Source organism: Aquarana catesbeiana, linkage group LG05, assembly GCF_042186555.1.
Source record: "Aquarana catesbeiana isolate 2022-GZ linkage group LG05, ASM4218655v1, whole genome shotgun sequence".
NCBI classification, from domain to species: domain Eukaryota; kingdom Metazoa; phylum Chordata; class Amphibia; order Anura; family Ranidae; genus Aquarana; species Aquarana catesbeiana.
In genome coordinates this window covers 18837135-18850099 of record NC_133328.1, presented here as the reverse complement: position 1 = coordinate 18850099, position 12965 = coordinate 18837135, and the positions used below count along the sequence as shown (strand labels likewise).

At 46.9% G+C, this 12965-nt stretch overlaps 1 protein-coding gene across 6 annotated transcripts in view; it reads left to right on the top strand.

Moving 5' to 3' along the window:
• ADCYAP1R1 (ADCYAP receptor type I) overlaps window positions 1–12965 on the top strand; it is a 271371-nt gene that overhangs the window by 66363 nt on the left and 192043 nt on the right. The window lies entirely within an intron of this gene.

The window sequence follows — 12965 nt, the reverse complement described above, 5'->3', positions numbered from 1 at the left end:
GTGTAGTGCACAATTGAACCCTGCACTCACTGTTAGTGAAATATGACCACACTCAGTATTTGATGCTGTTTGAAGGGTGTGTGTGTGTGTGGGGGGGGGGTCAAGGGGGTTTTGAGGGGTCATGGTTGAGTTGCTGCACCTATTTTCTGAGAAAAAAAAGCCCTGTGTATAATAGACAAATTGATGTGAAAGGCTGGCCATACGTTATACAATTTTCTCATACAACTTTCCTTTAGATTTACCAAAACCATATAATATGAGGTCAAACCTAAACGCTGTCAATTTGTATGCAATCAGGCAGGTCCCTGCACTACATAGTTTAAGGTGAATCGAAAGGAAATTGAATAAGAAAATTGGAGAGAAAGAGAAAGAGAGAGTGAGAAAGAGAGAGAGAGAGAGAAAGAGAGAAAGAGAGAGAGAGATTTAATGAAATGCTTAGCTTCTCTATCCTGGTAAATGCTATAGATATTTCTGTAGAGTCAAAACTGTAAAATAGAAATAGAGATCTAGATAGATAGATAGTCGTGTAACTGAATGCTTAGCCCCTCTATTCTTTCAAAGACTATAGATATTTCCAAAGTGTCCAGATAAGATAAGGTAAGAAGATAGATAGAATAGTAAAATTGATGCAAGAATAGAAAGATTTATTAAATAGATAGATACAGGCAGACAGACAGAGATGTTTAATTGAATGCCTAGCTTCTCTCTAGAGAGGGATAATACATCAAATATAGTATATTTGAATTATAGAAATGATAGAAAGTAGGGATTGAGCCGAACACCCCCCCGGTTCGGTTTGCACCAGAACTTGCAAACAGACAAAAAATGTATGCGAACGCACGAACACTGTTCAAGTCTATGGGACACGAACATGAAAAATCAAAAGTGCTCATTTTAAAGGCTTATATGCAAGTTATTGCCAATAAAAGTGTATGGTGACCCTGGTACTGCCCCAGGGAACATGTATCAATGCAAAAAAAAAAGATTTTAAAACTGACATTTTTTAGGAGCAGTGACACCAGCACATCTAAAAAAAAAACAAAACAAAAAAAAACTCTGCAAGGCAAAGGCATAATGAGCTAGTATGCTTCTTAATTCTGTCATAGGGCTCCCCTTAACCACTTCAATACGATAGATAGATAGATAGATAGATAGATAGATAGATAGATAGATAGATAGATAGATAGATAGATAGATAGATAGATAGATAGATAGATAGACAAGTAGAAATTAGGGATGAGCCGAACACCCCCCTGTTCGGTTCGCACCAGAACCCGCGAACGGACCGAAAGTTCGCACGAACGTTAGAACCCCATTGACGTCTATGGGACTCGAACGTTCGAAATCAAAAGTGCTCATTTTAAAGGCTAATTTGCATGGTATTGTCCTAAAAAGGGTTTGGGGACCCGGGTCCTACCCCAGGGGACATGTATCAATGCAAAAAAAACTTTTAAAAACGGCCGTTTTTTCGGGAGCAGTGATTTTAATGATGCTTAAAGTAAAAAAAAAAAAGTGAAATATTCCTTTAAATATCGTACCTGGGGGGTGTCTATAGTATGCCTGTAAAGTGACGCGTGTTTCCCATGTTTAGAACAGTCCCTGCACCAAATGTCATTTTTAAAGGAAAAAATCTCATTTAAAACTGCTTGCGGGTTTAATGTCATGTCGGGTCATGGCAATATGGATGAAAATCAGTGAGACAAACGGCATGGGTACCCCCCAGTCCATTACCAGTCCCTTTGGGTCTTGTATGGATATTAAGGGGAACCCCGCACCCAAATTAAAATAAGGAAAGGTGTGGGGCCACCAGGCCCTATATACTCTGAACAGCAGTATACAGGCGGTGCAAACAAGACAGGGACTGTAGGTTTGTTGTTAAGTAGAATCTGTTTGTAATTTTGAACATTTTTAACGTGTTTAGCTCCAGCCAAAAAATCTTTTCTAAGCTTTTTGGAAAACATAGGGAAGGGTTATCACCCCTGTGACATTTGTTTTGCTGTCTTTCCTCCTCTTCAGAAGATTTCACCTCACTTTTTTGTCCCAATGAAAAATGTTTTTTGAAAATTTGGGTTTTTTTGTGGAACAAGGATTGGAAAGCATCAGTGGAAAGGAGAACTTGTTTTCCCATATTAACTCTTACAGGAGAGAATTTCCCTTCCTAGGGGTAGATTTCATCTCACTTCCTGTTGTCTCCTTCCGTTTACAAGTAGGAGTCGTTTGTAAGTTAGATGTTTGAAAGTAGGGTCCTGCCCTATATACTCAGCAGAAATTTGGGCCTTAGGTGTTGCTGTGGCCACAACACTGTAAGCCCTCACAGGGCCCTGCTGTGAAATATTAGATCAAGAATTGTAATTACATGCCCCTGTTGAACAGGAGCTGAAAAATTAGGCCTTAGGCACTGGTGCTGGTGCCACAACACTGCAACCCCTCACAGACACTCTAGTTGGAACGCAGGAACGAGCCCTGCTGCAAATTATTGCTTCAAAAATTGTAATTACACGCCCCTGTTAGACAGGGGCAGAAAAATTGGGCCTTAGGCACTGGTGCTGGTGCCACAACACTGCAACCCCTCACAGACACTCTAGTTGGAACGCAGGAACGAGCCCTGCTGCAAAGTATTGCATCAAAAATTGTAATTACACGCCCCTGTTAGACAGGGGCAGAAAAATTGGGCCCTAGGCACTGGTGCTGGTGCCACAACACTGCAACCCCTCACAGACACTCTAGTTGGAATGCAGGAACGAGCCCTGCTGCAAAGTATTACATCAAAAATTGTAATTACACGCCCCTGTTAAACAGGGGCTGAAAAATTGTGCCTTAGGCACTGGTGGTGGCGCCCAGAACCAAAAATGTTCTTACAAGCTATCAGCGTGATGATTGAGGAGGAAGAGGATAATTACTCAGGGATAGTCACTCAGCATCAGCATAGGCAGTCTTTGAAGGGATCTGAGATTTCAAAAAAAATTATTCGGTTACATCAGCATCAGGTGCTTGGTAGCTGGTGGTGATCCAAGACTCATTCATTTTTATGAAGGTCAGCCGATCGACCGAGTCGGTGGACAGACGCACCCTGTGATCGGTTACCACGCCTCCAGCAGCACTGAATGTGCGTTCCGAAAGAACGCTGGATGCAGGACAGGCCAGTAGCTCAATTGCATACTGTGCAAGCTCTGGCCAGTGATCCATCCTCAAGACCCAGTAACCCAGAGGATTTTCGGTGGGAAAGGTGTCCAAGTCTGATCTTGCCCCTAGGTATTCCTGCACCATGTAAAACAGACGCTGGCGATGGTTGCTGGAACCGATCATACCTTGGGGCTGCGGACCAAAAAATTGTCTGAACGCATCGGTCAGACGGCCACCTTCTCCACCGCTCCTTCTTTGACTGACCGAAGCCTCAGCAACACGTTGTCCAGAAACAGGAGTTTGTAACCTCCCAGTCTCTGGGAACGCGTTGCACAGACCTTTCTGCAAGGCCTCCCGAAGATGTTTCATCCTCTGCTCCCTCTGCGATGGCAAGATAAGGTCCGCAACCTTACCCTTGTAACGTGGATCAAGGAGGGTTGCCAGCCAGTATTGGTCCTTCTCCTTGATACCACGAATACGAGGATCCTTACGCAGGCTTTGCAGGATCAGGGAGGCCATGCAGCGTAGGTTTGCTGAGGCATTCGGTCCGGAGTCCTCTGGGTCACTAAGAACGACATGGTCCGCAGCCACCTCCTCCCAGCCACGTACAAGTCCATGTGTTTCTTGGGACTGATCCCTTAAAGACTGCTGCTGATGCTGAGTGCCAGGCTCCACCTCCATACTGACACAATCTTCCTCCTCCTCCTCTTCCTCCTCGTCCTCGTCCTGTGTGATCGGCGGGCACGCAGGAACACTGTCTGGATAAAGGGGGCCTTGAGAGCTAAGGAAGTCCTCCTCTTCCTGCCTCTGTTCTGCCTCAAGTGCCCTGTCCATTATTCCACGCAGCGTGTGCTCCAACAGGTGGACAAGGGGGACAGTGTCACTGATGCATGCACTGTCACTGCTCACCATCCTCGTGGCCTCCTCGAATGGTGACAGGACAGTGCATGCATCCCTGATCATGGCCCACTGGCGTGGGGAAAAAAAACCAAGCTCCCCTGACCCTGTCCTGGTGCCATAGTCGCACAGGTACTCATTGATGGCCCTCTGCTGCGTGTGCAGCCGCTGCAGCATGGCCAACGTTGAGTTCCACCTGGTGGGCATGTCACAGATTAGGCGGTTCTTGGGCAGGTTAAACTCCTTTTGGAGGTCCGTCAGCCGAGCACTGGCATTATATGACCGGCGGAAATGCACACAGACTTTCCTGGCCTGCCTCAGGACATCCTGTAAGCCCGGGTACCTGCCCAAGAACCGCTGCACCACCAAGTTAAGGACGTGAGCCAAACAGGGCACATGGGTCATTTGTCCCTGTCGGAGGGCAGAGAGGAGGTTGGTGCCATTGTCGCAAACCACCATTCCTGCCTTAAGTTGGCGTGGCGTCAACCACCTCTGAACCTGCCCCTGCAGAGCTGACAGAACCTCTGCCCCAGTGTGGCTCCTGTCCCCCAAGCACACCAGCTCAAGCACCGCATGGCATCTTTTGGCCTGCGTACTTGCGTAGCCCCTTGAACGCCTACGGAGCACCGCTGGTTCCGAGGAAGAGGCCATGGAGGAAGAAGAAGAGGAGGGGGTGGAGGAGAGAGGTGTGTCACAATCAGCATTTTGGAGGCGTGGTGGCGGAACAACCTCCAACACTACTGCACCTTGTCCTGCATCCTTCCCAGCTGCCAGCAGAGTCACCCAATGCGCCGTGAAACTTAGGTAACGTCCCTGTCCATGCCTGCTGGACCATGAGTCAGCGGTAATATGCACCTTACCGCTGACCGCCCTGTCCAGCGAGGCATGGACATTGCCTTCCACATGCCGGTAGAGAGCCGGAATCGCCTTCCGTGAGAAAAAGTGGCGTTTGGGTACCTGCCACTGAGGAACCGCACATTCCACAAACTCACGGAAGGGGGCAGAGTCTACCAACTGAAAAGGCAGCAGTTGAAGTGCTAGCAATTTTGCCAAGCTAGCATTCAACCGCTGGGCATGTGGATGGCTGGGAGCAAACTTCTTTCGGCGGTGCAGCAGCTGGGGCAGGGAAATTTGCCTGGTACAATCTGACGTCGGTGTACCAAAAGCAGATTGCCCACAAGTACTTGGCTGTGACACACCTAATTCTACACCTTCATTCCTCTCACTGCAGGTCTCAGAGAGGACTGAAGGTCTAGTGGGGTTGGAAATCTCAGCTGATGAGGAGCAAGGAGAGATCCTCTTTGTTCTTTGGTGTGGGTCTTTTAGATACGCTTGCCAACGAACTGCATGGCAGGTCAACATATGTCTGGTCAAGCATGTGGTACCCAAGCGGGAGATATTTTGGCCACGCGAGATACGCTTGAGACATATGTTGCAAATAGCAGCGGTGCGATCTGATGCACTCGTCTCAAAAAAGGCCCACACCAAAGAACTTTTTGAATAACGCGCAGAGACTGCAGCGCCCTGCACATGTGGAGCTTTGGGGTGTGATGCAGTCAATGTGCTGCCCTTAGGCTGGCCCCTGGAGGGCATCCTGCCTCGTTGGTGATGTGCTGCCGCCTCCTCCTCCTCCTCCTCCTCCTCCTCCTCCTCCTCTCTCCTATCAGGCACCCACGTTGAGTCAGTGACCTCATCATCCCCTCCCTCCTCATCACTGGAGCAAACCTGGCAGTATGCTGCAGCAGGGGGAGCATGACTGCCAGATTGCTGTCCTTCTTGGGCACCCCCTCTGTCCGCGCTCATGTTACTGCCTTCATCGAGCTCAGTATCGTCATCAGAGCCTTCCAAACGCTGGGCATCCTCCTGGAGCATGTACCCAACACTGTGGTCAAACAGTTCGAGGGAATCCTCATGAGGACATGGTGGAGCTAGGGAAGGAGTCACTGATGACATTGAGCTGAGGGAAGAGGCCGCTGCTTTGCCAGACAAAGCACCCTGGGCATGGGTGAGAGAGGATGAGGAGGATGAGGACGGCTTGGTCATCCACTCGACCAAGTCTTCCGCATGTTGCGGCTCAACATGGCCAGCTGCCGAAAAAAAGGCCAAGCGTGTCCCATGGCCACGTGCTGATGAGGATGCACCGTCTCCACGACCAGCACTAGACACAGAGCCTGCTTGCCCTCTCTTATTGGCTTGTGACTGTCTGCCTCTCCTTCTTGGCCTTCCAGACATACTAATGGCCTGTAGCTGCACTAAGCTGGGATAGAACACCTGTAATTTTCTTCAAGTAGCTTTATATACTGTAACCAGACAAGCCTGCCTGTCAGTAGGAAGATAACAGGAACGGATCTAGCTGAACACTGTGAGCAGGACGCACTGTACTAAATGTAAATAGTCTAGCTGCCTGACCGTGGTACTAATAGGATCAAATAGAACACCTGTAATTTTCTTCAGGTAGCTTTATATACTGTAACCAGACAAGCCTGCCTGTCAGTAGGAAGATAACAGGAACGGATCTAGCTGTACACTGTGAGCAGGACGCACTGTACTAAATGTAAATAGTCTAGCTGCCTGACCGTGGTACTAATAGGATCAAATAGAACACCTGTAATTTTCTTCAGGTAGCTTTATATACTGTAACCAGACAAGCCTGCCTGTCAGTAGGAAGATAACAGGAACGGATCTAGCTGTACACTGTGAGCAGGACGCACTGTACTAAATGTAAATAGTCTAGCTGCCTGACCGTGGTACTAATAGGATCAAATAGAACACCTGTAATTTTCTTCAGGTAGCTTTATATACTGTAACCAGACAAGCCTGCCTGTCAGTAGGAAGATAACAGGAACGGATCTAGCTGTACACTGTGAGCAGGACGCACTGTACTAAATGTAAATAGTCTAGCTGCCTGACCGTGGTACTAATAGGATCAAATAGAACACCTGTAATTTTCTTCAGGTAGCTTTATATACTGTAACCAGACAAGCCTGCCTGTCAGTAGGAAGATAACAGGAACGGATCTAGCTGAACACTGTGAGCAGGACGCACTGTACTAAATGTAAATAGTCTAGCTGCCTGACCGTGGTACTAATAGGATCAAATAGAACACCTGTAATTTTCTTCAGGTAGCTTTATATACTGTAACCAGACAAGCCTGCCGGTCAGTAGGAATTTAACAGGAACGGATCTAGCTGAACACTGTGAGCAGGACGCACTGCACTAAATGTAAATAGCAGGAACGGATCTAGCTGAACACTGTGAGCAGGACGCACTGCACTAAATGTAAATAGTCTAGAAGATAACAGGAACGGATCTAGCTGAACACTGTGAGCAGGACGCACTGCACTAAATGTAAATAGTCTAGAAGATAACAGGAACGGATCTAGCTGAACACTGTGAGCAGGACGCACTGCACTAAATGTAAATAGCAGGAACGGCTCTAGCTGAACACTGTGCGCAGGACGCACTGCACTAAATGTAAATAGCAGGAACGGATCTAGCTGAACACTGTGAGCAGGACGCACTGCACTAAATGTAAATAGCAGGAACGGATCTAGCTGAACACTGTGAGCAGGACGCACTGCACTAAATGTAAATAGCAGGAACGGATCTAGCTGAACACTGTGAGCAGGACGCACTGCACTAAATGTAAATAGCAGGAACGGATCTAGCTGAACACTGTGAGCAGGACGCACTGCACTAAATGTAAATTGCAGGAACGGATCTAGCTGAACACTGTGAGCAGGACGCACTGCACTAAATGTAAATAGTCTAGAAGATAACAGGAACGGATCTAGCTGAACACTGTGAGCAGGACGCACTGCACTAAATGTAAATAGCAGGAACGGATCTAGCTGAACACTGTGAGCAGGACGCACTGCACTAAATGTAAATAGCAGGAACGGATCTAGCTGAACACTGTGAGCAGGACGCACTGCACTAAATGTAAATTGCAGGAACGGATCTAGCTGAACACTGTGAGCAGGACGCACTGCACTAAATGTAAATAGTCTAGAAGATAACAGGAACGGATCTAGCTGAACACTGTGAGCAGGACGCACTGCACTAAATGTAAATAGCAGGAACGGATCTAGCTGAACACTGTGAGCAGGACGCACTGCATTAAATGTAAATAGTCTAGATAGAAGATAACAGGAACGGATCTAGCTAAACTGAATACAGTGTATATATATATATGCAACACCTGGGATGCATATATATACACAATACACTGTAAGTGCAGCTAACTGACTGACTGTTCTGCCTAATCTATCTAACTCAAATCAAATGACACTGTCTCTCTCTCTCTCTATCTCTCAGCACACCGGAACACACACTACACAGGGCCGCCGTGCAGGCGGCCTTATATAGTGTGGGGTGTGTACTAAATCCCCTGAGCCATAATTGGCCAAAGCCACCCTGGCTTTGGCCAATTACAGCTCTCTCTACTGACAGCGCTGTGATTGGCCAAGCATGCGGGTCATAGTGCATGCTTGGCCAATCATCAGCCAGCAATGCACTGCGATGCCGCAGTGAATTATGGGCCGTGACGCGCCACACGAATTTAGCGCGAACGGCCCATAACGTTCGCAATTCGGCGAACGATCGAACAGCCGATGTTCGAGTCGAACATGGGTTCGACTCGAACACGAAGCTCATCCCTAGTAGAAATGTATAATAGTGAAATAGATGTTTAATTGAATACTTAGCTTCTCTACTCTTATACAGGCTATAGATAGTTCTGTAGAGAGAATAAAAAAGAAACATAACAAAACATAAGATGAGAAAATAGATACAATTGATAGAATATAAAGATAGGAAAAAAAGAAAGAAAGTTAGATGGATAAATATATTCTGTATGTTTGAATGCTTAGCTTCTGTATCCTTGTTATATAAGGGCTATGGATAATTCCGCAGTGTCAGAACTGTATCTGGAAATTGTCGTCAGGAGACAAGTCAGTTCCTGTATGTAAATGTCTATAATCTTCTCTCCTATACAGTGACACAGACTGCGGCCTCAGAGCTCTCTATGGAGGGCCGGGGGCCAGCTCAGCATATTGTCGGGAAGGTTTATCTGCTGTTACTTCTAGAACAATGTTCATATTCTCAGCATGTATGTACAGTATGTACAGTCTGTACCATTCCAGCCTCGTATTGTACAATCATTCATTGCTCTGTAAATAGGAGCCAGTAAAGTAAATGTGAGCTGCAGAAAAATACGACTTTCCTATTTCAAAGGGTCACACTGCCCAGAAATATTTCTGTGTTTGGTAGATGTTGGTAAGTTGCATTAAACGCTATTATTTTGCATCTGGATTCCCAACTCCTACCACCAGTGGGGACCAGTATGGAAGTGCTTAGGATTATGGGTAAAAGCCTTTAGCTTTGTGCCGGGGACATCAGCCTGTCCTTCATAATCACTAAAAACAAAGATAAATTAATTTGGGAAATAAATCAAGAGGAGGAGGAGGAGCCCTGAACAATCAGAGGAGGGGCTAAAAATATATATTTTGCTATTGTAGCACTACCCTCAGAGGAGCAGCTTGGCAGTTTGGGTTCTCTGTTCTGTGCCTTGGCACTGTGAACAACTTTGACCCCTCTAAAACACCAGGTTATGCAAATAGGAAGGAAAGAATGAATGAAGGTAAGGAGGGAGGGAGGAAGAGAGGGAGGGAGGGAGGAAGGAAGGAAGAGAGGGTGGAAGAAAGGAAGAGAGGGAGGAAGAAAGAAAGAGAAGGAGGAAGAAAGGAAGAGAGGGAGGAAGAAAGGAAGAGAGGGAGAGAGGAAGAAAGGAAGGAAGGAAGGAAGGAAGGAAGGAAGGAAGGAAGGAAGGAAGGAAGGAAGGAAGGAAGGAAGGAAGGAAGGAAGGAAGGAAGGAAGGAAGAAAGGAAGGAAGGAAGGAAGGAAAGAAGGGGAAGGAAGGAAGGAAAATTAAGGAAGGAAGGAAAAGGAAGGAAGGAAAGGAAGGAAGGAAGGAAGGAAGGAAGGAAGGAAGGAAGGAAGGAAGGAAGGAAGGGAGGAAGAAAGGAAGAGAGGGAGGGGGGAGGGAGGGAGAGAGGGAGGGAGGAAGGAAGGAAGGAAGGAAGGAAGGAAGGAAGATAGGAAGGGAGGAAGAAAGGAAGATAGGGAGGGAGGGAGGGAGAGAGGAAGGAAAGAAGGAATGAATGAAGGAATGAAGGAAGGAATGAAGGTCAGGAGGGAGGAAGGAAGGAAGAAGGGAAGGGAGGGAGGGAAGGAGGGAGGAAGAAAGAGAGGGAGGGAGAGAGGAAGGAAGAAAGGAAGGAAGGTAACGAGGGAGGAAGGAAGGAAGGAAGGAAGGAAGGAAGGAAGGAAGGAAGGAAGGAAGGAAGGAAGGAAGGAAGGAAGGAAGGATGGATTAGTGTCAGTGGGGTTGATTTACTAAAACTGGAGAGTGCAAAATCTGGTGCATCTCTGCATAGAACCCAATCAGCTTCCATTTTTTTCTTTTGTCAAAGCTTAATTGAACAAGCTGAAGTTAGAAGCTGATTGGCTGCCATACACAGCTGCATTAGATTTTGCACTCTCCAGTTTTAGTAAATGGACCCCAGTGTGTTGTAGACTATATTCACATTTGTGCATGTCAGGAATGTGAAAACGATTTCCCTACACACACAGAAGCACGTTGCCCTTTAGCAGTTGTGAGGCAAACTAATTCATTCTTAACGGCGCAATTTTGCAAAATGGTCAGGCACTTCTCTTGTATGTTTCTCATGCATAGGGCAGACCCTTGAAATGAATGGGCTGCCCTACGTATGAAGCACAGAAATACATAGAAATGCACGGAAAACGTGTGCATGCTCTGTCACACTTGCATGGTGTAAACCGACTATGAGGTAGGATTTAAAATAACAAAAAATATCGTTTCTTGGCCATACCCACTTCAGCTCCAGAAAGTTTACTCCCTTCATGACCAGGGAATTTTCTGCTATTCAGGACCTCTGGCTGGAGAACGCTGATGTCTGTGCCTCTGTTCTTGGGCTTCCATGGGTTCTCACAGGGATGAGGTGTTCTAAGTCGGGCGAAATTCAGCATACCAATTTGGAACATAGATCAGCGGCATGTCCAGGATCTCGCAAAATTGATGCAGGTCTTCTGGAACCCGGAGAAGAGATGTATCGCCTTGGGTTGGTGCCCAGAGACTGAATGGAAAATGTAGTCAATATTGTATGACCCTGGAATGCAGCAGGTCAAGTAAGGTATAAAGATCTCTGCAATGCTGGAGGGTGATATTTGAGAGATCTTGGCAGATGTCGACCTCACCGTGAGTGAGCTGGATTCTGTTGAGAACCTTATGCAAGATCTCCTCCTTCAGCTGGTAATTTACCAGGCAACATACCACATCCCTTGGAGGGTCAGACTCCCTGCCCCTCGGTTGCAGGGCAAGGTGTATGCGTTCCATCTCAATAGGCGTAGATGGAGGTCTGTCCAGAAGGTTATTAAAGATGCTTGCCACCATGACTAATAGCTGCTCTGGATCCACTGTTTTTGATAGGGCGTGAGCCCTCAGTTTGTGGCATCTGCCGCGGTTATATAAATCTTCTAAGTGTTTACATCACGGAGTTGTAATGTATGTGTTTACACTGTTTGATTCATGAGACGGATGGTGGAACCCTGGTGGGCAGCATTTTTTTCCATCTCTTGCACTTGACCCATCAGCGCTTGTATATCATGCCGCAGATCCGTGATGGCAGCCGACATGGTGTCCTTGATGTCCACTGCAATGCTGCGGAGATCGCTCAGGCTTGGCTGGTTATGTTGGCGCATAGACCCATCTGTAGGAGAGGCGGTAGAGCGATCTGTAGCCATGCCAGAGTAAGGCCGCCATGTTGTTTACTTGCATGCAGAAGATCTCCGGGATGCTTTGGCTTAGTCGGCCACTAGAGTCCTGTGGAGAGCGAGATTGAGTAGTGGAGGGGCTGCGTGATAATTTCCCTATGTAATGATGAGACAAGGCAACAAGAAAGCCTCAGATGGTGCTGGATCTAGTCCTCTGCTGGTGGGACCTCCAGAGCAAACCGGCCATTTTCCTCCAAAGTCAAACCGCGCCCCCATTTTTTGCTATTCAGCACTGCACTAATTTAACTGGTGATTGCACAACCCAAATTAAATTTATTTCATTTCTTTTACACAAACAGAGCTTTCTTTTTGTGGTATTTAATCACTATTGTTTTTTGTTTTGTTTTTTTTTACTTTCTGCTATAAAACATATCCATTAAAAAAAAAAGTGACCTAGATGGGGTAAGTGCGGGAACCAGTCGACCAACTGGTGGGGGGGGGACGGGAGACCTGACAGACTGCTGGTGGGGGGGTTGGCGGCGGACGGTTTGCCGCCCCCCCCCCCAAAAAAAAAATTATACCACCAGCCGCCACTGGTGAAAAGCGCAGTGGGGCTGCAATAATGCGGCGGACAATCTGATGATAACTTACTAACTGCCACTGACTTAACCAGTGACATTAATACAGTGATCACTGCTAATACTATACACTATCACTGTACTAATGACATTGGCTGGGAAGGGGTTACCATTTAGGGACAATCAAGGGGTTAACTGTGTGCCTAACAATATTTACTGTGTGTACTGTGTACTGTTTATCCTGAGTGATGTGCTGGTTTTCACTCCTTGCTGCACATGGCTGCTGTCTGTAGAGAGCTCTGTGTTGTTTACCAACACAGAGCTCTCTTTTGTCATTCGCTCAGCCGATCACCCGTTTGTTGGCTTGTGCTGTAGCCAATGACATCACAGCCGTGGCCGCGGGCATGCGCCTGCTCGCAGCCCCTACCCAGAAGTGCTGGGTCACGTACATGTATCAGCAGCAAGCGCCCTATGGGTACAAATAACGTACACATACTGTATGTGATATTGTCAAAAATATCAGGCGTAGGAGAATTTATTTTTTGGGATGGTCAGTCAGAGTAATGGCAAGAA